The sequence below is a fragment of the Callithrix jacchus genome, chromosome 20 (genome assembly GCF_049354715.1).
Source record: "Callithrix jacchus isolate 240 chromosome 20, calJac240_pri, whole genome shotgun sequence".
Taxonomy (NCBI): Eukaryota; Metazoa; Chordata; class Mammalia; order Primates; family Cebidae; genus Callithrix; species Callithrix jacchus.
Window position 1 is genome coordinate 1,920,066 of NC_133521.1, and position 27,849 is coordinate 1,947,914.

The 27,849-nt window shown below is 40.9% G+C and overlaps 1 long non-coding RNA gene and 1 pseudogene across 1 annotated transcript; both read left to right on the forward strand.

Annotated features, from left to right (window-relative positions):
* On the forward strand, positions 1–26,843 carry LOC144580511 (uncharacterized). Its single transcript, XR_013530071.1, has 3 exons — positions 1–211; positions 20,079–20,213; positions 25,522–26,843. It is a non-coding gene; the product is annotated as an uncharacterized LOC144580511 (long non-coding RNA).
* LOC118151291 (angiogenic factor with G patch and FHA domains 1-like) lies at positions 9,655–15,635 on the forward strand (annotated as a pseudogene).
* Positions 26,844–27,849: the final 1,006 nt, after the last annotated feature.

Sequence of the window (27,849 nt, forward strand, 5' to 3'; positions counted from 1 at the left end):
GGGACACTGAGGCTTGGTAAAGCAGGTGAAGCAGGAGGCAACAGTGGGTCTGTGTCGAGGCTCCCACCTGACCTCTCCAGGGAGTCGGCAGGAGGTTTCCTGGATGCCAGGAAAATGCCAGGGGTGGCGGAAAGTGACAGGGATGAAGAAACCTCAGGTGGAGTTTCAGAGAGCGGGATCTCAGCCTCAGGCAGGCCCAGACGGTGTGTGGGTGAGTCTCCCCAAAAGTCATGACCCCTGTGATCTTGAGGAGAGGTCTGCCTGTGCCCATTGGTGCTCGCTGACCTGAGGGTCATTCTCCCGGAGAGCACAGCCTGGAACCCGGAAGCCTCCGGGGATGCATGGGGGTGGGTGCTTCTGTGCCACTGCTGTATGTCTGTGTGTGTGTCTCTCTCTTTCTCTCCTCTCTCTCTATTCCTGTCTCTCTCTCTCTCTCCCCACGCCATCTCTTCCTGGGTCATTTGGCTGGTTGTCATTTTTCTGGCTGTTCAAATTTGGGTTTGTGAAAGCTTGGGCCACCTGGGGAGCTGCCTCAGACACGCAGGGGTTGAAATCTCCTCCCCCTTGTGAGCAACCTCTTTTTTAAGATCAAAACTGGCACACCACACCTAGGGACAAAAGCCTCTCAGGAGCTCATTGTCCTCTTGCAGGAGGGATGCAGACTGAGGTCAGAGTAGGTGGTTCTAGATGGTTCTTACTCCTCCAACCCTCTTCTCTCATTGAGAAATGTTGCCCCACGGTGACACAGGCTTGGAGAAGAAGCCAGGAGCAGGACGTGGCAAGCATCTCTGTTACTCAAATGCTGGCCTTTCAGGCCAGTCACCCATTGGGCAGTCCTTCTTCCTGGATGCCATGGCAGTGGTATTGTGCTGTATTCTGCCTGGGATCTGGCCTCTGTTCGGTCCTCCCTCTTGCTGTCTGCCATGTATCTGAGGGTTCTAGATCCTCCTTGGTCTAACTGAATGTCTTCAAGAAATAACACTTTTGAGTTCATCAGGTTGAAACTTTTTAAAGATCTGTTTAATGACTGTTTTTCTCTCCAAACCTATTTCTATAGATTGCGTAGCCATGATGATCCTGGAGCTCTGGTCTTCATAAGTGTCTCAGATATGGAAGCTCCTTTGGTCTCCATGTCCCACCTGATGGTTGCATGTTCTATTTAGGATGTGCAGTAGATGACCATGGTGGGCCTTTGCCTTCTTGGGAAGGGGGTGTTGCCAGTGGGGATTGCATATACCCCTGGACCCTGCTCCCACATGATGTGACTCTCCTGCCTGGGCCCTGCCCACAGGAGATTTTCTGTCTCATTCTTGAAGCACATCTGCTTCCTCTGCTCCTGGGTCGGACTTCCCCCCACTATTTAATCTTTTGGGTGCCAAAGAAGTCAGGGAGCCAAAGAGACTGTTCTAGTGGGGTGCAGGGGAGGTTGCCTCAGGGCTACATAGTTGTTGCATTGCTGGGGTGGGGTGTACTTTGCACAAACCTCTCTGCTCCTCTGGCAGGTGTCGCTGAATTTGGCTTTAACTCTGGCACAGGCCCTCTCCTCATTCCCAGGTGTGCTTCAGTTTTCCTTGGCTTTCTTTGGGGGGGTCTCCACTGCCCCCTGGGCACATGCCTGGACATTATTGACCTCACTATCTCCATCTTTTCTTGTGGGAAGCCAGTGCCACGTCTGGTGACATTTGCTTTACCTCAGACTCACCCGTATGCCTGTTTGCATGTGTCTCGGGAAGGAGTGTTGAGATGCGGGAGCACCTGGGCTTTGGAGACTGGGGCAGGCCATTTCTCTGTCATGGGAGGAGGAAGGAAGAAGTGGGCTCATGGATCAGTGAATTTTCAGCTGACACCATGTCTTGAGTTACATGGAATCTTTCTGTTCTCCAGTGAGGTCCTCCCCACCTCACCATATTGTAACACCATCCCTTTTGACCCAGTGGAATCCAAAATTGGATCCGTAGAGGAGTCTGCAGATCCCAGCCAGCACCCTGAAGCTCCTTCTCCACCAGAAACCAAACCGGGAGATGGCTCAAGGAGGTCCTTAGCACAGGACTCTTAGTTGTCCAGCCCTGGGTCTTGCACAGTCTTTTTTCCCCTACCTTCCCTTATCACCCCATCCCCACTTGGGCCATCATATTTCTCACAGTGTCGCCACGCTGGAGTGCTGTGGTGTGACCTTAGCTCTCTGTAACCTCATCTCCTGGGTTTAAGTGACTTTCATGCCTCAGCCTCCCCAAGTAGCTGGGATTACAGGTACACACCACCACACCCAGCTAATATTTTGCAATTTAGTGGAGACAGGGTTTCACCAGGATGGGAGGATGGTCTCAATCTCCTGACCTCATGATCCACCCACCTCATCCTCACAAAGTGCTGGGATTACAAGTGTGATCCACCATGCCAGGCCACTACTGCCATTTTTCAAAAAGGTTGTATCCTGACTTTCAGGAGTGGAGTGTGAGTAGTACTAGCCAATGTGCAGGCACAAGCCAGTTCTCCTCTTAGCGACCCCCACTGCTGCCCTGAGGGATGGGTTCCTGAGACTTGTGGAAGCAGGAGCCCTCCATCACAGAGAGTCATTGTCGAGTCTCCGGCCTGACCTGAGATGTGATCTGTTTTCTGGGATCTGCCAACAGAGGGCATGGTGACATATTTCTAAGTCTAACACACAAATGCTATGACACTTTTGACTGAGTTTTGCCTACTAGGAGAATTGTGACATATTCATTCACCCAGTACCTATGTCTTGTTAGTCTCCTTCTTACCTAGGCCCAGCCCACAAGGGCAATTGTGACATTTTACTGCACTGAGCACCCAGGTGATGTTATTCTTCTGCTTAAGTTCTGAAAGAATTTTGACTTATTCTTGGTTCAGCTCCCAGGTGATGCAACATGTTTTCCAGTCCACACCCACAGGTGTGATCTTGACATATACCTTTACCAAGCACCTGAATAATTTGCCTCTTTTTCCTGAGCCAATCTCACATATAGAATTGTGACATACACCTAACACAAGCACCTAGGAGATGTAACATTTCCTCTTTTGTGCTGACCTCAAAGGAAATTGTGATATCTAGCTGGGCCCATCACTTTGTGATGTGGCCCATTTCTGTTCCCTGGCCACTGCCCCAGTGGGGATTGTACATATTGCTGGATCCCGCTTCCACATGATGTGACACTCCTGCCTGGGCCCTGCCCACAGGAGGCATTGTACCATATTTCTGATTTCATATCTTAGTTTGTGTAACTCTCCTCTTGTGCCCAAGTGCTGCCCTTAGGTGGGACTGTAACATATGCCTGGAGGATGCACCGGAGTGATGTGACACTTTTGCCTGAGCCCTGCCCTGAGGGGATATTTTTACATACTGCTGAACTCAGCATCTAGGTAATGTGACTCCTATCCTGCCTGATCATCATCACATGGGAAGTTGTGACATATCCATGGTACCAGCAGCAAAGTGAGGTAGTTCTCCTCTTCTGCCTGGGTCCCACTTACAGAGGGTATTGTAACATTTTCACCTGGCTCAGCACCAAAGGGATATGACTCTTCTACCTGACCCTTTCCCACAGGAGATAAAATTATGTATTTCTAGACAAGCACCCAGGTGATGTGACTCTTCTGCCTTGTCACTGTTCACAAGCAGGATTGTGACCTATGTTTGGATCCAGCTCACAGGCATGATGACACATTTTATATCTGGACCTAGCCAACGAGAAAGATGTTGACACTTATCCCGCAAAATAGGGAATCAAATAAGATTGTGGTTCTGTACCAGAATAAAGGTCTCCAAGTGAACTTCAGCTCTCATGCATATTGTATAAAGTCCTCCAGGGGCCCAGAGTGTCACAATAGGGTCCAGCACACAGGTCGTGAATCTCAAAACTGAAGACAGAAGTTAGAATTGTGACTCCAATGTGTAAATGCAGTCCACAGATTGGCTGCACTTTCAGACCAGAATTAAGCACACCTGTTAGGCTGTGATTTTTCTACCAAGACACAATTTGCAGGTGTGATTGGAGATCCCCTACATGAATGAAGTCAACCATTAAGATTGTGATGCATGTATTGAGACCCAACTCGCTGGAGATATTGACTTATACCTGAAGATGAGACAAGTCCCAAATTATAAATCTTATTTTTGGATTTTCTTAAAGGTGTAACTGTGACATATACATTTGCCTTACATCAGAGTGATTTGACTCGCATTTGTAGGCCCAGGATGCATGCAGACTGAATTGTTACACATACATGGGCCAAGCACTTAGGTGATGTAAGTCTTCTGCTAGAACAGGGCCCTGCTCTGAGGGAGGATTTCAACATATTGCTGGACTCAGCACCTAGATGACATGGCTCTTCTTCCTGGTCTCTGCTCAGAGTTAAAATTGTGACATGTATCTAAGCCTAAAACACAGGTACGGTAATGACTTTCATGACTGGACCAAGACAATGTGAGAGATTTTTACTCATCCAGGGTCTTCTACTTATACAAAGTTCACAGAAAATTATGACACTCACAGATGTTATATAAAGCACTTGGGTTGTACAGAGAGTGTCATAACAGGACCCAACACAGGATAAGAATGTTACACTCCTACATACACCCAGCTGATGGGATTGTCACCCTCACACATGGACAGAGCCCACTGTTCAGACCCTGAATCTTACCTGTAGGCACAGTCTACAGCCGGAATTATGCCTGCCATATGTGCATCCAGCCACAAATAAGATGGTGACAAATAATATTTCTGAACTCAGCTCACAGGCATGGTAATGACTTTCATATCTGAACCAGTCAAAAAGGAAATACCGACTCTCATGCCTGCCTTTAAGGCAATGGATAGTACCATGGGATTATACCACCACAAAAGTCTCAGAGCAGATTGAAACTCTGAAACTCTCAAACTTTCTGGTACAGAGAGTGTGTTAACATGGCCTAGCATACAGGTGAGATTGTTACCCTTGTATGTACACTCAGCAAACAGAAAGAGTTGTCACCCTCTCACATCAACATGCCCCACTGCTGAGGTTCTCAATGTCACATCTGAAGGAAGTTGAAAGTGGAATTGTGACTCTCATATGTTGATCTGATCCACAGGTAGAATAGTGACTTTCAAACCAAGATTCAACACAACTGTGAGAATATGGCTACCACACTGGGACACTGTTTTCAGCTGGAGTTGAGGCTGGATCAACACCGCTGAGATTCTGTCTTACATACTTGGGCACAACTCACCAAAGACACTGACACTCCTATCTGAAGCCTGGAAATTTTCAGGATTGTGAATCTCATTCCTAGACATACCTGCAGGTGTAATAGTACAATGTACTTTTGCCAAGCATCTGATTGACTTTACTCGCTTGTGGAAGCCTAGCCATCAACTGGGAGTTAAGCTTCTGACATATACCTGGGCCAAGCTCCTGGGTGATGTGACCCTCCTGCCTACACTTTTCCCACAGTGGATTTTGTGACATGTCTCTTGGCCCATCAACATAAGTAATGTGACTCACTTCCCTTCCTATGCTCTGCCTGCACTGTGGATTTTGACATATCATTGGGCCCACTACTTCGGAATATGACTCTCCTCGATTTACTGCTTCTTGTTAACAGAAAAAAATGTGACATATTACTGATCCCAGCACCTAAATAGGGTGACTCTTTTTGGCTGGCTGTGCCCTGCTTCCATAAAAAACTTTGGAATAATACTGGGCCCAGCACCCAGGTAATGTGATTCTCCAGCCTGTGTCCTGCCTACACTGGGCATTCTGATATATTACTGAGCCTAACATCCAGGTGATGTAACATTTTTGGGGGACCTGCCAACATAGACATTTGTGAAAAACCTCTGGCCCAGCACCCAGGTAATGTGACCCTCTTGTCTCTTTTCATGCACAGGTAGAATTATAACTTATACCTAGGCCCAGCACACAGTCATGATAATGTCTCTCAGATGTGGAGTCACCCAATTGGAGAGATTTTGACTCTCATAGGTAGGTTTAGGGCAGAAGGTAGAATTCTGGTCAGCTACTTTTAGAAAGGTTACAGAAGGCTCTGACAAACACACATACATTGTGAAGCCCTTGGGTTGTACAGAGAGTATCATAATACAAATCAGAACACAGGTGCTATTGTGACTCTCATAAGCACAACCTGTAGAAAGTTAGTATTGTCACCATTATACATAAATGGAGCCCACTAGTGAGCTCATGAATCTCACATGCAGATTAAGTCCACAGTTGCAATTGTGGCTACCATATGTAAATCTGGTCAAACATAGAATGGTGACTCAATTCTGGACCTAGTTCACAGGCACAATTGTGACTCTAATACCTGGACCTATGTAATAGAAGAGATGTTGACTTTAGTAGCTAGGCTTAGGGTGACAGGTAATGTCCTGGGTTTCTTACTTGTACAAAGGTTGCAGAGTCCCACAACACTCAAGCATATTGTATAATGCCTGCAGGTGGCAAAGAAAGTTTTGAAACAGGGTCTATCACACAGATAAAATTGTGACTCTTGTCTGCACACTCATGACAGGATAATCACCCTCCTACATAAACACAGCTCATTTTTGAGGTTCTGAATATAACACCTGGAAAAAAATGAAAGTTGAAACTGTGACTCTCATATGGATTTCAGACCACAGGTAAGAAGATGACTTTTATATCAAGATTAAACACCCCTGTGAAGTTGTGTCTTTCCTACTACAACACTGTTGGCACATGAGGATAAGGCTTTCTTGCACAGATCCAGTTGAGATTATGACTCGGGTACATGGACAGAACTCATAAGAGGTGTTGACTGTTGTATTTGGAGCCAGCCCAATTGCACTTTTGTGACTCTGATCTCTGGATCTTTCTGTGGGTGTAATTTTGACATATGCCTTTGCCAAGTACCTGATTAATTTTACTCTTCTTCCTGGGTCTAGTAAGGTATTTGGATTGTGACACTTACCTAGGCCAAGCACTTCAGTGATATGACTTTTCTGCCTGGGTCATTCTCTCAGAGGTAATTTTAAAATATTTACACAGAAATCACCTCGGTGATGTGACATTCCTCTCCTGCCTGAATTTAGCCCACAAGGGGGATTGTGACATATTTACTGGCCCATCACATAGGTAATATGACCCATCTCTCTTGCCTTGGACCTGCTTACCTGGCGGATTGTGACATATTACTGGACCCAGCACCTAGTAGATGTGACTGTTCTTTCTTGACTGTTCCTTTTGGCCTAGGATTGTCACCTTCACATATGAGTGCAGACCACAGTTGGAACTGTGACTGACAGCAGGCTGAATGGTGACTAATTTCTGGAACCAGGTCACAAGCATGGTGTTGACTGTTGTACCTAGACCAAGCAAAAAGAAAATGTTGACTATGGCTAGGCTTGGGGCAATGGATATTGTCCTGGGTTTTCTGCCTAGAAATATCAGAGGACTATGAAACGCTAGCATATGGTATATTTCTCTTAGGTGGTACAGAATATCTCAAAATAAGGCTCACCACACAATTTAAATTGTGACTCACATGCACATCTGGTCAAAAGTTAAGTTTGTCACCCTTACATATGGACACTGCCCACTGCTGAGGCCCTGAGTCTTTCATGAATGCAGTCCACAGTTGAAATTCTGACTGTTGTATATGGATTTACTCACAAGCAAGGTGATAACTAATTCCTGGACCCCCTTCACAAGGACAGTGATGAATTTTATACCTGGACACAGCCAATAAAGGAGATGTTGTCTCTGTCTGGGCTTAATAAAATAAATAAAATTGTGGGTCCATGTAAGCATGTGGGTCTCAGAAAGTATTGTGACTTTTACACATACCTTACAATGCCCTCAGTTGGTAAAAAGAGTGTCATAACAGGACTCAGCACAGGTGAGATAGTTACTTACATATGCACAACCAGCCAACCATATTTTCACCTCTAGAAATGAACACTGTCTACTCTTGTTGTTCTAGGAATTTCACACCCAAAGACAGTCAAAAGCTGGCATTGTTACTAAAACAATTAACCAGGCATGATGGCGATTGACTGTTATTCCAACTACTCAGGAGGCTGAGACAGAATTGCTTGAATCTGGGAGGCAGAGGTTGCAGTGAGCCAAAATTGCACCCTTACACTTTAGCCCAGGTGACAGTGCTAGACTCAATCCCAAAAAAAGAAAAAACGGAACATTTAAATTGCACTGAATTTCTGACAGCAGAAACCTATCTGGTTATATTTTTAAAATTATAAAATAATAATAGTCATCATCAACTTAAAGTATAACTAGGGTTAAGAATACCCACCATTTTACCATCGCCACCAACAACTAAACTCTGTTATAGCTAACAAGCTAATTCAGTAAATTTGCAAGATACCTTAACAGGAAAATCAGTGGTATTTTAATACAATAACAACATAAAATCTGAAAAGGGATTAAGAAAACTATTTCATTTATGATGTTATCAAGTAGAATAAAATACTTAATTTATTAAATAGAATAAGCTTAACCAAGAATATTAAAGATCTGCATGCTGAAAACTACCAAATGTTGATAAAAAAAATAAAGATTAGAAAATTGGAAATATATCCTGTGTTCATTGATTCTAAAAATTAATATTGTTAAAATATCTACTACACAAAGTAATCTACAGATTAAATTTTTTTAATCAAAATTTGAATAGTGTTAAGATAATGTAGAACAATTGTAAAATTAGTATGGAGTCACAAAAAGACCCCATATAGCCAAATAATAAGATGAACAAAAAGACTTAAAGCCTCAAACTTTCTGCTTTCAAACTATATTACAAAGTGATAGTCATCAAAATAGTATAGAACCTATATAAAAACCAATAGAACAGAATAGTGAACCCAGAAATAAACTCACACATACACAGTCACCTGATTTCACAAAATTAGGAAAAGATAGACACATCAAGAAATAGTGTAGAAAAAACTAGATATGCACTTACAAAAAGCAAACCTTTCTCATATCATCACAAAAATGACTTTAAAATGAAGACTTAAACATAAGAATTGAAATCATGAATCCCCTAAAAATTAAATAGGGAAAAAGCTGTTCGACACTGGACATGGCAATGATTTTTTGGATTCTACACATAGAACACAAGCAACAAAAGCAAAAATAAAAAAGTGAAACTATATCAAAGTAAAAAGTTTCTGCACACTAAAGAAAAAAATCAGCAAAATATAAAGGCAATATATTGGATGGAATAACATATTTGTAAACCATATGTAGAATAATATGTTACTATCCAAAATATATGTAATATGAAGCAATACAAAAAATGCACAGTAGAACAAAACAAAAACCAATTTCCTTATTAATTGGGCAAAACATCTAAATAGTCATTTTTCCAAAGACATACAAATGGCCCCTAGATAAAAAGATGCCCAACATCACGAACCATCAGAGTAATTGAAATCAAAGTCAGCTTGAGATGTCACCTTATTGTGGGGTTAAGGAGAATTATTATCAAAACATACAAAGATAAAAAGTGTTAGGGTGCAGAGGAAAGAGAATATTTGTACACTGTTGCTGAGCATGTCCACTGGTGCAGCCATAATTTAAAAAAAAGTATGGAGTTTCATTAAAATTTTTAAACTGTAAGTGCCACTAATCTCAATTCAGAGTATATAGCCAAAGGACATGAAATCAGTATCGGTAAGGGCATCTGCACTCCTCTAATACAAATAAATGAATAAACCATGTGAGAAAGATAATTTCATCTTTAATAGTGAAAGTCTTATTTACAACAATATTTATGAACCTTGAAGAGATTATGCTAAGTGAAATGAAGAAAGAAAAATACTGCACAATCTCATTTGTGTGTGGAATCCTGAAAAAAAAGAAAGAAAAGAGATAGACTACAAAGGTAGTTTCCATGGGCTAGGGAGTGGGGAAACCTGGGGAGATACTCATCAAGGGGTGCACATCTTCAGTTATATAATTAAAAAACTGCTGGAGGTGTAATGTGCAGAATAGTGACTATAGTTAATAATAATTGTACTTCAGACTTGTTACAAAAATTGATCTTATGTTCTCTCACCACACACATAGAAAAGTATAAAGCAACTGTGTGAAGGCATAGATATGTTTACTAGCTTTATTGAGATAATTTAAAGATGTATACACATCTAAGCACTCTATTGTACACCCTAAATATATACACTTTCAATATGCAAATCATAGCTCAATAAAGGTGGAATAAAAATAAGAGTAATCAGTAGGTAATATCCAGCCACAGGCAAGTTTTATTTACAACTCTCTTGGCCACTGTTTCTGGCTTAACCTAAGAACGGCAGAGTGCTTCAGGCCACTTGACTACTCTGACGCTCCTCCCACTGTTCCTGTAGCTGGGGAAGATGTAATCTTTCCAAGGAATTTTTTCAGTTTTCAGGTCACACAGATCAAGCTAGGACATAAGGTGTCCCCTTGATCATTGTCCACAGCCCCGTTTGGCTCCAGAAAATATGTGCCAGGGCATCCTGAAGAGGACCACGGCAGCCAGCCTGGGCAAGACTGCCTTTCACCGCATGCACTCCCATCGCTCTGGCTCCACAGGCATCCTTTATGGCCATAGCATCGTCCCTCTTCACATTATCAGTGAAGGCTATGTCACTGCAGAAGATACTGAGGAGGAAAATGAAAAAAAAATAATTGGCCTCTGTGTATTAGAGTAATTGCCACTAGATCACCCGTTTGCAGACAGCATCACTTTTTATCATTACCGTTGTAAAAGCTGTGGTATAATTAGATGAGAACATAATCTGAAGCATACTCTTTGAATCCCTGAAGTTGGTGTCAGTAAGTTTTATTCAGAAATTTACTTTAACCATGACTTACATGTTATGTCCTTGTAGATCAAGGCAGTCAAAATTGAACAATTGTTAATGGAAATTGTTTAGCTCAAAATTAAGTGCGATCTTTGTGTCCTTGAGCATAGACAGGAAGTAAAACTTGGAGAGCCTGTGTTACCCTTTCACATTCGCCCTGGCAGTGATAGCTGTGATGGCTTTGAACTGCAGCAGGTTAGAGCTCACCTTTGTTTTGATAAGAAAAACAAATTGCTTATTGGTTCAACACAAAGTAAGGAGAAAAAAGAGTTGGAAATAAGAAAATAATTAAAGAAAGTACAAGTAAAATATGGTTCTCAAAATACATATTTTGAGATGGATGAATAGACATTGAACCATCTAAAATATACAGATGGAGCTGGAAAACGTAGGGAGTAGATCAGAAGTGAAGAAACTTTCCCAAGAGATGACGCTCCTGCATCTGTTTATTCTGAAATTACTGACAGCAACAAAGGTCAGAAAATGTTGAAGTAGATTGTTTGGAAAAAAGATGGCCTGGGGAAGGATGGTGGAGAAATGAGAACTTCAATCAGCTTTAGCTTCAAGAGACACAGCTTGGGGACAGGCATCCAACTTCAGCTGAAGATGTTTGCCTTCTTCAAAGCAAAAACAAACTTGGACAAAGCATTGGAGAGGTTTGCTGAATATTTTCCAGAAACTAAACCTTAAAAAGATGACACAGGGACCAAGCCCTGATTAAAGGCGACTCTAGAGAGAAGGTTAATTGTAGAAAAAATTTCAAGCTTTCTAAAAAATAGTTTGGAAACTCTTATTTATTTTATATTATGCAGAAGTTTTCTTCACAAAACAGTCTGTGGCAAAGGGAAACTATCACAGTTTACCACTCCCTGATTCAGAAATGTGTAATAAAGTTTTGTTTGCAGCTTTTAAAATCATTGTTTAAACCAACAAATAGTGACTGAATCAAGTTTTACACTAAGTGGACTAAAATTCACAAGGTACAGATGAGTTTATCAAACTTCATGATTGTATCTTGTTATTTACAACATCCATATAAGCAAAGAACCATATGAGTAAAACTCATGTGCCCACTGTTGACTTAAATGTATATTTGTCTTCATCTCCCTATATTCACAGTAAGATGCACAGCAAAAGAAGCATCAAAAGTTTATAAAAATAAATCTGACTTTATGCATCATTGTTGATGCCTTTTATAACCTAGATAAAGAACCTCTTGTACTTGAAATAGCATAAATGGTATTACTGAAGAACTAATGAATAGGTGACATATTGTAGAAAATTAGTCAGTTATTGTTGTTTTCTGTGAAGATTCTGTTTATTTGTACTAGATATTCAACGTTTATATTTGGTTTGTTTCATAGCTAACAAGATATTTGATATCAACAACTGGGTACAGTGTTGAAATGGTGTCCTGACATTTTCAGATTCCATAAATGTTATCACAAGTAATGGAGTTGTGCCAGAGAAATCTGATATCTAGTACAGAAGAAATACTTAGGGCCTCAAGTTTAAGATATTTATTGAAAATATCCTCAACTGCAATAGTAACATTATCACATTAAAAAAAACATTTTCAATAAATTCTGGATTAAACAAAAATTCAAATTTTACATTTTATGGAGTTAGGGAAGTGCTAATAAAGTAGAACAGCAATTGAAGTCAAAAGATCTGAATTCATATAAATCGTTTTACCCATGTTTATTATATGTTAAATAAAACAATAATTCATACCATATACTATTTACTGCAGTGAAGTATTTTTGAAATTTGTACATAGTACCTAATTAATTTTCCAATGATAAAAAAGTAAACACATTTTACCAAGTATTACAATGTGGTTTCTTGAAGCTACCAGTATTTCAGATGAAGAAACTTGGGATTTCTCATGATGTAGTGTTCTATGACATAGAAATTGTAGATCAAATATTTTACTCATGCATGCAATTGTTGACATTTCTGCTTTTCAGAAAAATAACATGTTTCAAAAACTTAATGCAGATAATAAAATCACCAAGAAGTCACAAGAATTTACAAAATGCCTAATATAGTTTAAAAAATGATGAAAACTTCTCAGGATCAGAAGTAAATAAAGGTAATGGTTGAGAGAAATATCAACCTGAGAGGCCAGTGCTCCATTCGGATGCATCTGATCACAAAGATGTTAAATTTATGTGAATTGTTCAGCTTCTGACAAGGCAAATGGAATAAACACAGATAAAGTGCCTGCAGGCATCCAGTGTGTGCTCTCTTCAACATGTGAGAATGAAACTATGAAGTATGTTGTACACAAGGAGATGAGCTACTAGCATGAAGCGTTAGATAAATTATATGGCACGTAAAACTCAGATATGAGGTTTGTATTTAATATTTGTCCAATATAATGAAATAATAAGAAACCAAAATAATGTGGAAAAAAACTATGAGTTTCACAAATCATATTTGGAAAAGAGGCAAATGGAAAGTAAACTATTGGAAATGTAGTAAAACAATGTAATGCACAGCATACAAATGACATATTAAAATACACTGAATTGATGAGAGGACTAGTAAATTAAATCTGAGCAGAATTAATGTATTCATATAATTTATAGAAGAAAAATTACACAGGATACAAATATATTTATTTATATAAAAATTAGATGAGAAGAAATAAAAAAAAATTGTTTCCTAGGTTGCATAAACAGGAAGGCAACATGCAAAGAATCGGTTACTATAAGTTTCCAAAAGTGAAAATAAGTTTAGAGTGTAATGCATCAGAAAAGATAAACTAAGGAATACTTAAAATAAATAACGGTTTTAGTTATTGTGAATACTGCATCAATAAACATGGGAGTGCAATTTTTTTAATTTTAGGTGATTTTACTCTTGTTGCCCAGGCTGAAGCCTAATGATGCAATCTCAGCTCACCACAACCTCCGCCTTCTACCTTCAAGGGATTCTTTTACCTCAGTCTCCCAAGTAGCTACACCTCTCTCATTTTGTGTTTTTAATAGAGACTTTCTTTATGTTGGTCAGGCTGGTTTTGAACTCCCTAACTCAGGTGATCCACCTGCCTCAGCCTCCCAAAGTGCTGAGATTACAGGCATGAGCAACTGCTCCTAGCCACGTTTTAACATACTTATTTTATTTTCTTTTCATATATAACCAGTGGATGCATATGGTAGTTCTATTTGTAACTTCTTGAAAAACCTCCACACTGTCTTTCCTAACAGTTATACCAATTTAAATTCTTACCAACAGTTATAAGTGCCCATCTACAAATGAATGAAGAAAATGCTACACACACACATGCACACACACACACAGAAATAATGTTCATTAATAAAACAGAATAAACTGTCATTTATGTTGACATGGATGAACTTAGAGGACATTATGTTAAGTGAAATAAGCCAGTAACAGAAAGAAAAATACCACATGATGTCACTCAGATGTGGAATTTTAAAAAGTTGATCTCATAGAAGTAGAGAGTAGAATGATGGTTACCATTACTAGAGGCTAGAGAAAGTGAAGGAATGGAGAAATGGGGAAATATTTGTCACAGTTACAAAGTTACAGTTAGACAGGCAGAATACATTCTGGTGTTCCATTACAGAGTAGGGTAATTATAGCTAATTATAATGTACTGTTTATTTTAACACAGGTAGAAGATGGGATTTATCCCATCGGGGATAAATGTTTAGACCAAATGTGGTGTATACACACAGTGCAATACGATTCAACCTTAGAAAGAATGAAATCTGGCCTTGACAGCTGACATCGGCCTCTAATGTGATTGCTCAGTGCCAGCTCCCGGCCTGGCCACCGATCCTACAGCTGCGCAGTCCCTCCCTCAGGATGCCCTACCCTCGGCCTTCCGATCACTGTGGCTTTTGCAGTCCGTGAGGCTGCTGCTGCTGCTGCAGCCTTATCTTGGAATTGAAGATGTCTTATTCTGCTTTCAGGACAGAACCATGAACCCAACAGCAGCAGCAATGAGGCTCCCACTCTGCTGCTAGGCGTGATCTCGGAGCCTGCTGCATCTGCCACGACAGAGCCCACCCGCAGCACATCGCAGAGTTGCTCTTGTGAGCAGCGGCTGGGGAGGGACTGGGTCAGCAGGACATCTCTGGGCACTGGGTGAAGGAGAAACCACAGCCGCCACATCCTGTCTTTCCCTGAGGATGTGCAGAATTACCATTAAATTATGACATCATCCTGTGTATCACTAATGGGAGAATTGGAGTCTAGAAAATGTTGTTAGCCTTTTAGCCCACCTGTTCCTTAGTAGCTGTATTTGAGTGATAAAGCATTTTAGCCCACCTGTTCCCCAGTGCTATATTTGAGTAATGAAGTGCTCCTGAATGCATCTGCACAGATTCACTTGCCATGATAATTTTGTGAAAAGTAACATGTTTGGTTTCCCAGAACACAATAGTTATTCTGGAGCTTTTAAGCACCTTTATATGTTATTAGTTAATAATTTTAAGTCAGAATACCTTATCAAAGAAAAATTTGAATGATTGGAACCAGGACTCCACAGCATCTGCTTATTAGTCCAATTCTTCTAGTACCATATAAATTGTTCCAGGGAGAAAAAGAGAGGACCTATGAAAAATCTGATGAGTCAGCCATGAGTTTCTATCCATCATCACTAAATGTTTCAACTTTGACTGGATTCGATAAAGGTTGTGTTGTTTTGAATCAGTTTTTTTTTAGTTGAAAGAAACCAAGAAAGACAAGAATATAGACAGTTACATTAAATACATAAGAACAACATATTGGCCCAGGCACATTGGCTCACGTCTGTAATCCTAGAACTTTGGGAGGCTGAGGTGTGTACATCACCAGGTCAGGAGTTCAAGAACAGCCTGGGCCTACATAGTGAAACCCTGTCTCTATTAATAATACAAAAATTAGCCGGGCATGGTGGCACATGCCTGTAGTTCTAGCTACTCGGGAGGCTGAGGCAGGAGAATCACACCACTGCACTGCAGCTGGGCAAGATAGCAAAACTTCATCCAAAATAATAATAATAATAACAATAACAATAATAATAATAATGTATTGGCTGAATGGTGGTAATTGAGAAAGCAATACTTGGGATAGTTATCCACAAGTATTAAAAAAATTGCACAAACAAAGATTATTGTTCATACCTATGTAACATTTTACTAAATTCATGATTCAATGAGATCTTGGATTGGAAAGGAGCAAAATAAATTTGTTTGGATACTTGCAGATATTGGTATACAGGTGACCTGTGAGCTGGTTCCATAAATTAGCCATCATTCAGCCTGAGGCCAGATCCACATATAAAAGTCAAAATTTCAACTCTGAACTGCATCCATGTATGAGATTTAGAATCTCAGCAGTGTTGCATGTCTGCACATGTACCCCAAAACCTAAAATTCAATAAAAAAATTCTCAGCAGTGGACTCTGTTTATGTATGAAGGTGACAATCCTAATTGTTGTCTACATGTGTCTATGAGAGTCGCAATCTCACCTGTGTGCTGGGTCCTGTTATGTCACTCTCTATACAAGTGAAGGACTTTATAAAATACATGTGAATGCTGTAATCTTCTGCGAGCATTTTACAATGAGTAGACCAAGGACCATAGTTGTTGCCCTAAGCTTAGCTATTAGAGTCAAAATTTCTCCTATTAGCTTAGTCAGTGTAAGAAAGCCATCATCATGACTGTTGCTTAGGCATAGTTATAGGTCACAACTCCACCTGTGAGCAGAACTCTGGGAGGAAAGTTACATTACCTTAATGCTTGCCCAGAGAACTGTTAATATATCTCCATGGGCAGGACCCACACAGAAAAGTCACATCACCTCTGTGCTAGGTTCAATGATATGTCACAACGCCCACTGTAGGCAGAACCCAGTCAAAAGAGTCACACCACCTAGGTGCTGGGCCCGGCAGTATGTCACAATCCCTCCTGTTGACAGGGCCAAGCCATGAGAGGAGAGTCATATCACCTAGGTAATATTCCCAGATTTATGTTCCAAACCTTACTGGAGGCAGGACACAGGCAGGAAAATAGAGTCTCATCACCCAGTTGCTGGGCTCAGAGACACATTACAATGCCCCTTGTAGGCAGGACTCAGGTTGGAGAGTCATATTACCTAGGTATTTGGGTGAGGTATATGTCACAATGCCAACTGTTGTCAGGATTCATGCAAGGGAGTAAAGTCAATCTGATGCTGAGAAAAAATTATATGTCCAAGTCAAACCTACAGGAAGGTCCAGGGATGAGATCCACAGTCCCACATATATTCTAGCTCTAGGTGTAAGAGACAGCACCTTCTGTGAATCGTGTTAAATACACAAATCACAATCTCAATGCTGGGCAGAATTCAGTCAGGAAAGCTCCAACCTCACCTGCACATACTGGTCTAATTAAGAGTCATCACTGCCTCACACGTGTGCTGAGTTTTAGTATGAACGTCACCATTCTACCTGTGAGCTGGATCCATGTGTGAGAGGTCACAATATCAACTTTAAACTGATCTAGATGTGATATTCAGAACCTCAACAATAGGCTGTGTCCATGTGGGAAGATGACATTTCTCACTGTATGTTTTGAGTGCAGAGAATAGTCACAATGTCACCTGTGTCCTGGACCTTTATAAGGCACCCTCTGTGTCACTTAAGGGTTTCCTATAGTATGCACGAGAATGAAAACCTGCTCTGAGACCTTCATGATGGTAGAAACCCATGACCCTGCATGTTGCCCTAAGTTCAGCCATGAGAGTCAACACTTACCATGTCTGGGTCCAGGTATGAGAGTCATCAGTGTGCTTGTGAACTGGGTCCATAAATGAGCCACCCTTCCATTTGTGGATGGATTTAGTTATGACAGTCTCAATTCCACCTGTGAACTGTTTCTGTGAGTGAGATCCAGGCCCCCGTGAGTGGGTTCTGTTCGCATTTAATTCTAACTGTGGACTGTGTGTGCATACAAGAGTCACAATCAGGATTTTGAGTTGGGCCCTATTTTAACACCATCTGTACCACTTCAGGGCATTGTACAGTATGCATGAGTGTTGTGATTCTCTGAGACCTCTGAAACATCGGAAGCCCAAGATCTTATCTGTTATGTAAGACTAGATACAACAGTCAACATCTCTTCTACTACCTGGGATCAGGCATGAGAGATATTGACAGGCCTATGAGCTGGGTCCAGAAATGAGTCACCTTCCAACCTGTTGCCAGATCCACGTATGACCATCCCAATACTAACTGTAAACTGTTTGCACATGTGAGATTCAGAACCTCACCTATGGACTCTGTTTATGTGTGAGAGTGACAATCCCAATTGTTGGATGGTGTAACAATGAGAGACAAAATTTTACTTCTGTAATGGACTCTTATAAGACCCAAGTATTTTATAGAATATTCATGAGTTTCATGATCATTCGTAATCTTGATATGATTAGAAGACCCAGAACTTTACTGATTGTTCTGAGCTTAGCTGTAAGAGTCAAAATCTCTTGTGTTGGCCAAGCTGTTATATGACAGTAGTCATTATTCCTGTGACTTGAACCTCGGTGAATGTCACAATCCTGCCTGTGGACAGAAACAGGAGAAAGAGTCACAGCACCTGAATATGAATATGAGTCAGGGATATACTAGTATCCCCCCTGTAGGGTGCCAGGGTATCCTACACTCCACCTATGGGTACCTTGAGTTCAGTGGTGACAAAGAAATGAGACAAAGACAAGTTAAGAATGTATAAAGTGGGACAGGGGGGACAATGTGAAAAGATGGCTACAAAGACGCTGAGCTCTGGTTTTCACAATATTTACTGAATACAATCAGTTTTATCTATAGAAAAAATGGTGGGGTGAATCAGTGAAAGGGAGGCTGTGCATCAAACATAAGATTGATGATAGCAGTGGCAGATTATGTGAGTTTTTCAAGAACTAAAAGTGTATGCTTATCTGGTATAAAAGTGATAATGCAGCTGGTGGGAGCAGACTTAGCAAGCAGCCTATGTATCTAGTTACATTCCAGTGCTTCAAGAGGGTGTTATGTCATTGGGCTAAGTGTTTAAAATATTAGAGCTTAGGTCACTCTGTACCTGGGAACATGCTGGCAATAGAGAGGCCATTTTCCCCAGATGCCTCCTGTGGCCTTCAGAGTTTATCATTTCTGATTTCTTTTATACCTTATTTATAACCAGTTTATGTAGGCACACTGTAAACCCTTCCTCCATTGCTGCTTACCTCAACACCCCTTGTAAGTTGAGTGCTTGTAGGAAATTCACATCACTATGATGCTGGGAAGAGTGATGTGTCACAATGTTTCCTGTGGGCAGAATCCAGGCTGAAGGATCACATCACATGAGTTATGAGCTCATCAATATGTCACTACCCACTTTGAAAATAGCACCTAGGCAGGAGAGGACAATCATATCACCTGGAAAGGAGACCAGTGGTATATCACAATGCCACCTGTCAGTAGGCAGGAGGGCCATATTACATAGATTATTGGCTTAGGTGTATGTAACAATTAAATCGTGGGCTTTATTAAGGCAGAAGAGTCAAATCAGTTGAGTGTGGGGACCGCTCCTGCGAAGGGCCCTTGACAGGACCCTCGCCATCTTGAGCTTGAGCCCATACACGTTTATCCTCTCCTGGAGGCTGTTGAGCTAAGGGAAAGGAGGAAGTCTGGTTGCACTGATTTTATAAACATCAATCTTTGCCTCTGACATTTGCAACAGAATGGCTGAGCTCAGGCCTTGTGGTCTAATGAGACATTGTATGGTTAGACATTGTGTGCCTCCTAGTTCCTTCTCTGCACAATAACTCTAAGACTTTGTTTACCTCTGCTAACTCAATCATATTGTTTGCATATGATCCTATATGAATAGGCAAGGTTAGAATGACATTTGGAAAGGTCCAGCTATACCTTGTTAATGATCTTACTTGCTTGCTTAACTGAATTTAGAAAAACACATGTTTAGATTTATGACTCCCCTTTTTGCAAACTTTATTGACCCTTTGTTGTACACCCTTTGATTAAGAGTCATTCTTTCTGTACCCCTTTTCTTGTGATTTTTTGTTCTTGATTTTATTTCAAGATACAATAGAATGTACATAACTCCTCAAGCACTGAAAGGTATATAACCTGTAGTTTGCACAAATAAACTTGCTGTCTTGGTAATTCTTGCTCTGGCATTGCCTGGCAGTCCTCCAGATCCCACTCTCTATCTATCATTTCTTCCTCGCACTCCCTCTTCCAGGTTAAGAACATTTGAGTGGGGCTGAGGCTCTCAACTGGTCGGAAACCCCCCCGGCAGACGTGCCAGACCCCCACATCTGATGCCCGAACAGGGACCCTGGACACAAGGGATCACAGTGACGCTCAAGTTATAAAGGTGAGGCTGAAACAGCACGTTTGGCTTTTCTCGAAGTAAGCTCTCTACTTTTGATTTTGTATAATATTAATCTATTTTATTCTCTCTTTGTTGTAGATACAAGTCAAAGTAAACAAAATTTCTAAGTTTCATCTGGAGTAAAACATGAGGCATATAGAATCTAAGGAGTGTAACTTGTTTATACAATTATAACAAAAAATGATTAAGTCACATGGGCATGATATTAAGCTAAAAACTGTGGAGGAGTTTGTGCACATTATTCGTGAAATTTGCCCGTGGGTTCCAGAAAGAGGAATATTGGAGGAAACTACATGGGATGAAATTGGTGAGAAAATTGAACAATATGCCTCTCATAATAAAGCTTTACCTCAAACTGAGGTTTTACTTTCTATTTGGTCTAAACTTAAAGACAGTGTCTGCTTCTCTCAAGCAGAACCTGCTCGTCCTTGCTCTCACAGTGCTATTTCTTCCCCTGCTGCTGCTTTCTCCCCTCCCCCTTCTGAACTTGATCCTCTTGATCAAATGGAGCATGGTATTAACCATTCTTCTTCTAGACATCCACCTAGCTGCCAACTTGTGACACAAGTTGGATAGCTGCCAACTTGTGACAGAAGCTGTTTCAAAAGAGCCTGACAGGTATGTCTCCCCACATAACACCCCTCGCCGTGATCTTAATCCAGTAACTCTCACCCTTCCCTCAGACCTTTCTGATCAAGTCAGAGACTTACTTTCTCTTTGCTTTAAAGCGCTCACCTTGCAACAACAACACTGCTTTCCTGTTGCTCAGGCACCATCTTCTGTACCTTCTAATTCTTTGGTAATTAGATCCACCCCCATTGCTCTCATCTCCCCCTTAACACAAGCCATGATGTCTATGCATAAAGGTTTTGTTGACGCCAATAGTACATCATTATATCCTCTTATAGAAGTTACTGATAATGCAGGCAAGTCACCCATCATTATGAAGCTATTCCTCCTAAGTTCCTGAAAGATTTTAAGGAAGATCTTAAGGAAGCCCTCACGCATTATGGCCCAATAGCACCTTACACTTTGTCTATTTTAGAAAAATTTTCAACAGCTGCCTGGCCACCGGTTGAATGGACAAGACTAACTAAAGCTTGCCTTTCTGGTGGAGATTTTCTGTTATGGGAAGCCTATTATGATGAGGCTGCTTTGAATCAGTCTGAGTGCAATCAGCGTGCTGGTAGCCAGGTTACTTTAGATATGCTTGTGGGCAGAGGTGCTTTTGAAACTTTACAAAATCAAATTTCCCTTACTGATGAAGCTTTGTTACAAATTAATACATTAGCTCTAAAGGTATGGTGCCAACTTCCATCTAAGGGAGCTAAGACAGAGGAGTTGTCTAAAATTCGCCAAGGATCTGATGAACCATATCAGGAATTTGTTTCGTGTCTCTTAGAGGAAATTACTTGTCACGTTGGCGATCAGGAAGCCAGCTCTATGCTGTCCAAACATTTGGCTTTTCAGAACGCTAATGCTGCATGTCAGGCTGCCATAAGACCATGGCGATGTGCCACTATTTCTGATTATATTAGGATGTGTGCAGATATTGGCAAAGCATATCAAAATGGCTTAGCTATGGCTGCTGCTCAGAATGGCATGACAGTGGCCGCTTTTTTAAAGAGACAGTCTCAAAATTCTAATATCAAGTGTTTTCACTGTGGTTTTCCTGGCCATGTAGCAAAGAAATGCCCATCTGGACAACAATTGGCTTTACCTGCCCCTGCACAACCATCTATGTAACTTTTAGCTCTCCCTGCACCACCCACATCATAGAAATCTAAAACTCGCCCTCCTGGTAAGTATCCCCATTGTCATCGTGGAAACCACTGGGCCAATGTGTGCAGATCCAAACGGGATGCACAAGGTAATCCTTTGATGCCCCGTTTGGGAAACTCCCAGAAAGGGCAGGCTTGGCCCCAACAAATCGGGGCACCTCTGGTACAAACCTCACAAGTCACCACAAATCCATTTCTGACCTCCACCGTGCCACACCCAACAGTGCAGGACTTGACCTCTGTTCCTCTGCCCAACAGGTATTAACACCTAACTCAGTTGTTCATTTAATACCAACTGGCATCTATGGCCCTCTCCCCTTTGGGTATGCAGGTTTAATTTTGGGGGGTAGTTTCTCCTCCCTTTGAGGTTTACAGATCATACCTGGGGTTATTGATAATGACTATACTAGAGAAATCAAAGTTATTGCCTGCTCTCCTTTAGGTGTTTGCACTATAGACCCAGCTCAGCCTTTTGCTCAGCTCTTGTTAGTTCCTGTTAATGTATCAATTGGACATCCTTTATCAAAGGAAACTAGAGGATCTAAAGGTTTTGGCTCCTCTTCTTATGCTTATTGGATTCAGCTAACAGACCTGAGATGACTCTTAACATTAATGGTAATACTTTTAAAGGACTTTTGGATACTGGTGCCGATGTTTCATTCATCTCTTCTATACATTGGCCTTCTGCCTGGCCACTTACTGTGGCAATAACCTCTATACAAGGTATTGACATGAGTTCCAATCCCCAACAGTCTGTTACTTTATTGTCTTGGACAGACTCTGATGGTCATTCTAGTACTTTTCGCCCCTATGTCCTCCCAGGAATTTTCATTAATTTGTGGGGCAGAGACATTTTGGAAGCTATGGAAGCTAATTACACACAACACTGCTTTAAATATTATGCTTAAACAAGGATTCCATCTGGCTAAATGTCTTGGTAAAAATCTGCAGGGCTCTTCTGAGCCCCTGCCTGTACAGGTGAAAACTGACCGTGCCAGTCTTGTGTGTTTTTAGAGGGGGCCACTGTAACTCCCGGTACTCATGCTGATCCCATCATTTGGATATCTGATGCACCCGTATGGGTAGGGCAGTGGCCCCTGCCTTCTGAAAAAATTTTAGCAGCTCGCAAGTTGGTTCGGGAGCAACTCGAAGTGGGCCCTATCAGACCCACTAATAGTCCTTGGAATTCTCCTATTTTTGTTATCAAGAAAAAGTCTGGCAAATGGAGATTGTTACAGGACGTGAGAAAAGTTAATGAAACCATGGTGGTTATGGGGGCACTTCAACCTTGACTGCCCTCCCCTGTTGTAGTTCCACAGGAATGGCATATGTTAGTTATTGATTTAAAGGATAGTTTCTTTTCCATTCCATTAGCTCCTCAGGATCGTAAAAGTTTTGCCTTTAGCATACCAGCTACTAATTTTCACAGACCTTATGAAAGATTTGAATGGGTTGTCTTACCTCAGGGCATGGCTAATAGTCCTACTTTGTGTCAATCCTATGTTGCTAAAGTACTCTCTCCACTTCGTCATCAACTTCCTGAGGCCTTACTGTTACATTACATGGATGACTTACTCTTAGCTGCACCCACATTGAGGCTTCTTTTTGAAATCTATAACTCTTTGCAGGCATGTTAATTAAGTGCTAATCTTGTTGTTGCTACTGACAAGGCTCATCTAGTTACTCCTTATCATTATCTAGGCAGGCTTATTGATTGTTATCAGGTTTCCTCTAAATCTCCTGTATTGGTTACAAGTTATTTAAAAACTCTTCATGATTTTCAAAAATTTCTTGGAGATATTAATTGGATACTCCCTAGTTTAAAATTAACTACTGGTCAATTGAAACTTTTGTTTGATATTCTTAAAGGTTCCTCTGACCCTAAGTCTCCTAGGCAACTGACAGAACCAGCTAAGCAGGCTCTACAGTTGGTTAATGAGTTTCTAAGACAACAAAAACTTACCAGAATTTCTGTGAAAACTTCTTGGTGTTATTGTGTACTTCACACACAGTACACCCCCACTGGAGTTTTTTGGCAACAGGGAGTGTTAGAGTGGCTCCATCTGCCGGCTGGTAGAAGCAAAGTCATCACCCCTTACTTTGACCTTGTAGCCACTTTGGTTGCCAAAGGCCGATCCAGAGCCCTAACACTCTGGTTATGAACAATCAAAGATAGTTTCTCCTTATAATAATTCACAACAACAATGGCTTTGGACATTTTCTGATTCTTGGCAGATTGTCTTTGCTGGATATCCTGGTAAAATTTTATGTCATTATCCTACTGATAAATTTCTCCAATTTTATTCTCAATGCTCTCTTATTTTTCCACAAGTTTGTGTAAAAACCCCTTTGCCTTTTGCTTATTTAGCCTTTACTGATGAATCAATATCTGGCATCGCTGCTGGAGTAGTTAATGATCAATCATTTTCTTTTCAGACTGAGAAACGCTCTGCACAAAGAGTAGAATTACTCGCTGTTCAGCGTGTGCTTTCAAATTGGGATTTCCCTTTAAATTTATATTCTGATAGCCAATATGTTGTTAACTTAGCTCAGAACCTTGAAACAGCTCCATTATCTTTCTCAGACTCTTCTTCAATAATTTTCTTGCTCTTATCTCTCCAACAGGTTCTTAGATGCCGTTTCCATTCTTTCTTTATAGGGCATATCAGAGCTCACACTAACCTACCTGGACCCTTGGCTACTGGAAATTCTGCTGCTGACACCCTAACTCAAAATATTTTTCCTGCTCTTTCTCCTGTACAGCAGGCCAAGTCTTCCCATGCTATACATCACCAAAACGTGAGAAGTCTCTGACTACAGTTTCACATTACCAGGGAACAGGCAAGACACATAGTTAAACAATGCCCTGCCTGTGTTTCTTTTCTCCCACAGACCATTCATCTTGGAGTTAACCCGTGCGGTTTGCAACCTGCTCATGTTTACCAGATGGATTTTACACATTTTATTTCTTTTGGCAAGCTTAAATTTATTTATGTAGCCATTGATAGCTTTTCCCACTTTCTTGTAGCTTCTGCCCACACTGGAGAAGCAGTTAAGAATGTTATTTCTCATTGCCTCTTGGTCTTTTCTATTATTGGTCCTCCTAAGATTTTAAAAACTGAAAATGGTCCTGCATATACTAGTAAAAGTTTTCAGTCATTTTGTTCACAATTTCAAATCTCTCATCGTACAGGTATTCTTTACAACCCTCAAGGCCAGAGTATCGTTAAATGCTCTCATACTGTTCTCAAAAATCTACTATCTAAACTGAAACATGATTCTAATACTGTGTCTTTTTCCAAGTCTCCACATGACTGGCTTCATCATGCACTCTATGTACTAAACTTTCTCACTTTGGATGATAACAACTGTTCTGCTGCTGATCACTTTTGGCATCCTGATCATAAGTCTCCCCCCGAAGTTATCTGGAAAGACGCCCTTTCTAATTAATGGCATGGCCCAGATCCAGTCCTCATATGGGGACAAGGACATGTTTGTGTTTTTTCTAGGTCTGCTGATTCACCTATTTGGGCTCCTGAACACCTTGTGAAGCATGAACATAAACAACTCCTTGATCCCGAGATTTCATCAACTACGAGTGACGGCTTCTGCTCGTCGCAGATGCTGGTCCTGACAGAACAACAGATGTAATTCGTGATACCGTGATGTATCTCTACCTTCCTGGAATCAACTTCGCCATCTTAGTGCTGAAGCCTCTAATCTTGTTGGGCAACAAGGACATTTTAGAAATCTTGTAACCTTGTTTATGGCCATGATTGCTATTTTGGCTTGTGAACAAGCTACTGCTTTTCCTGTTCCTCATTCTCCCCCCTCTACTCGCCACACGCTGTGGGCTTATGTTCCTGATTTACCTGTCTTAAGACCTGTTACTTGGGATGATCCTGCTTTTCCTGTTTACATTAATGATACCTCTATACATAATTTTCCTTCTTCCTCTCATATTACTCCTCAACTTGCCAATTACACATATACAGCTCAGGCCATTGCTCCTCCTATGTGTTTTTATGCTTCTTTTATATATAATAAATTTTCTTACAGTGAATTATGCCTCTTTACAACCTTCCCCTCCTCTACCTATTCCTAGAGACTTTTGTTTTCTTCTAGGAGTTAAACAATTACGAACATACAATGGCCCTTCCACTCTCTTCCCTGCTGAGTCTATTTCTGTAAGAGATTGGACACTATTTTATCCTAGTATTCAGGAATCTTCTAAAATTTGTTCTCCTGATTTTCCTCTCATGGAACTACAACCTTGTCACTCTGGCAACACTCCCTTTAATCCTTCTCCCCAATGGCAATTTTGTTATCCTAATCAAAAACAAGCTCTGTATTATACTCTGCCTTTTGTTTTTACTTTGTATGACTGGTCCATCCCTAACCCTTTAAGTGAAAGTGAAGATCTAACTCATTATGAAATGCCCAGTGGGTGGAGCACTCCTATTTTTACCACTCATAAGGGCACAATTTAAACCTCTCTTTGGAAATTGTTTTTGTCTGTGTACCCCAGTTATTATTTTGCTGGCTCTCATAGCCGTGCCTATCCAGGTAAAGGTCATGTATACATTCAATCTTGCGTTGCATCCCCCTATGCTATTTTACTTGGTAATGTTTCTTTTTCTGAAAACAATGGGCCTTATTCAATTTCTTGCATTAATTGTATCCTCACCAATTGTATGGACTCCTCTATGTTTCCTACTTTTACAATAGGAATTGTTCATCAACCTCCTTATGTTTTGCTTCCTGTTAACATTTCTGGTGATTGGTATGATGAAAAAGCCTTACCAATTTTTCATGAAGTTCATGAACTTCTGTTAAGACCCAAACAATTTATTGGTATTCTCATTGCTAGTATTATAGCTATTGTTTCTGTTGTGGCTACGGCTGCCACTGTGGCTGTTAATCTCACTCGTAGTGTTAAAACTGTTTCTTATGTTAATCATTTGGCAAAAAATATTTCAGTTACTATGGGAACTCAAATGGACATTGAAAAGAAAATTGAGGTTAAACTTAATGCTTTAGAAGAAACTGTTAACATAATTAGAGATAAGGTGTATAATATTCAAAATCATCTTACTCTTCATGGTCACTTGGATTTTAAGTATATTTGTGTTACTAATACTCCCTATAATGATACTCATTGGAAATGGCCCTTAGTTAAGGTTCACTTGCAAGGTATATGGAGTCATAATAATATGTCATTGGATATTCTTAAATTGCAAGAAGAAATTTATGCTATTGACTTTTCCCACAGAGAGCTTTCTGAGGATGCCACAATTGCTCATGAAATCGTTAACACTCTGTCCTCTTGGACCCAGGGCTTCTACCAGCCATTTTTCTTCAATCATTGCAGTTGGTGGCTGTATTCTGTTACTAATCGTGTGCCTACCTTTCATCTTTCACCTTGTGTTCTCTGCCCTCCAGAAGATGCAGCTTAAACTTTTTGAGTTGCATTTAAAATCTAAAAATGGAAACAGTTTATAGGGAGAGGACTGAAGATGGCACGGTGAGAACAACCCAGGATTGAAGCTCTTGGCGAATGAACAGAGAAGGTGAGTCAGGGCCGCATTTCCAGACGGATTTTTGTTGCCCAAAGAACGGGGAAATTCCCAGGTATAAAATAAATGCGGGATGTCAGGCAGAAGTTTTGGCTGGTGCAGCCAGCAGCCGGTGAAGCCAACGATTGGTGCTGTAGCACAGAGGCTCTACACAGCACTCCTCACAAAGCGCACTGGTCCGGGTGCCCTGTTGAACCGGCAATATGAGACTTGAAAGGGCTGAACGTGAGACTGAATGGGACTTGGACAGTGAGCCAGCCC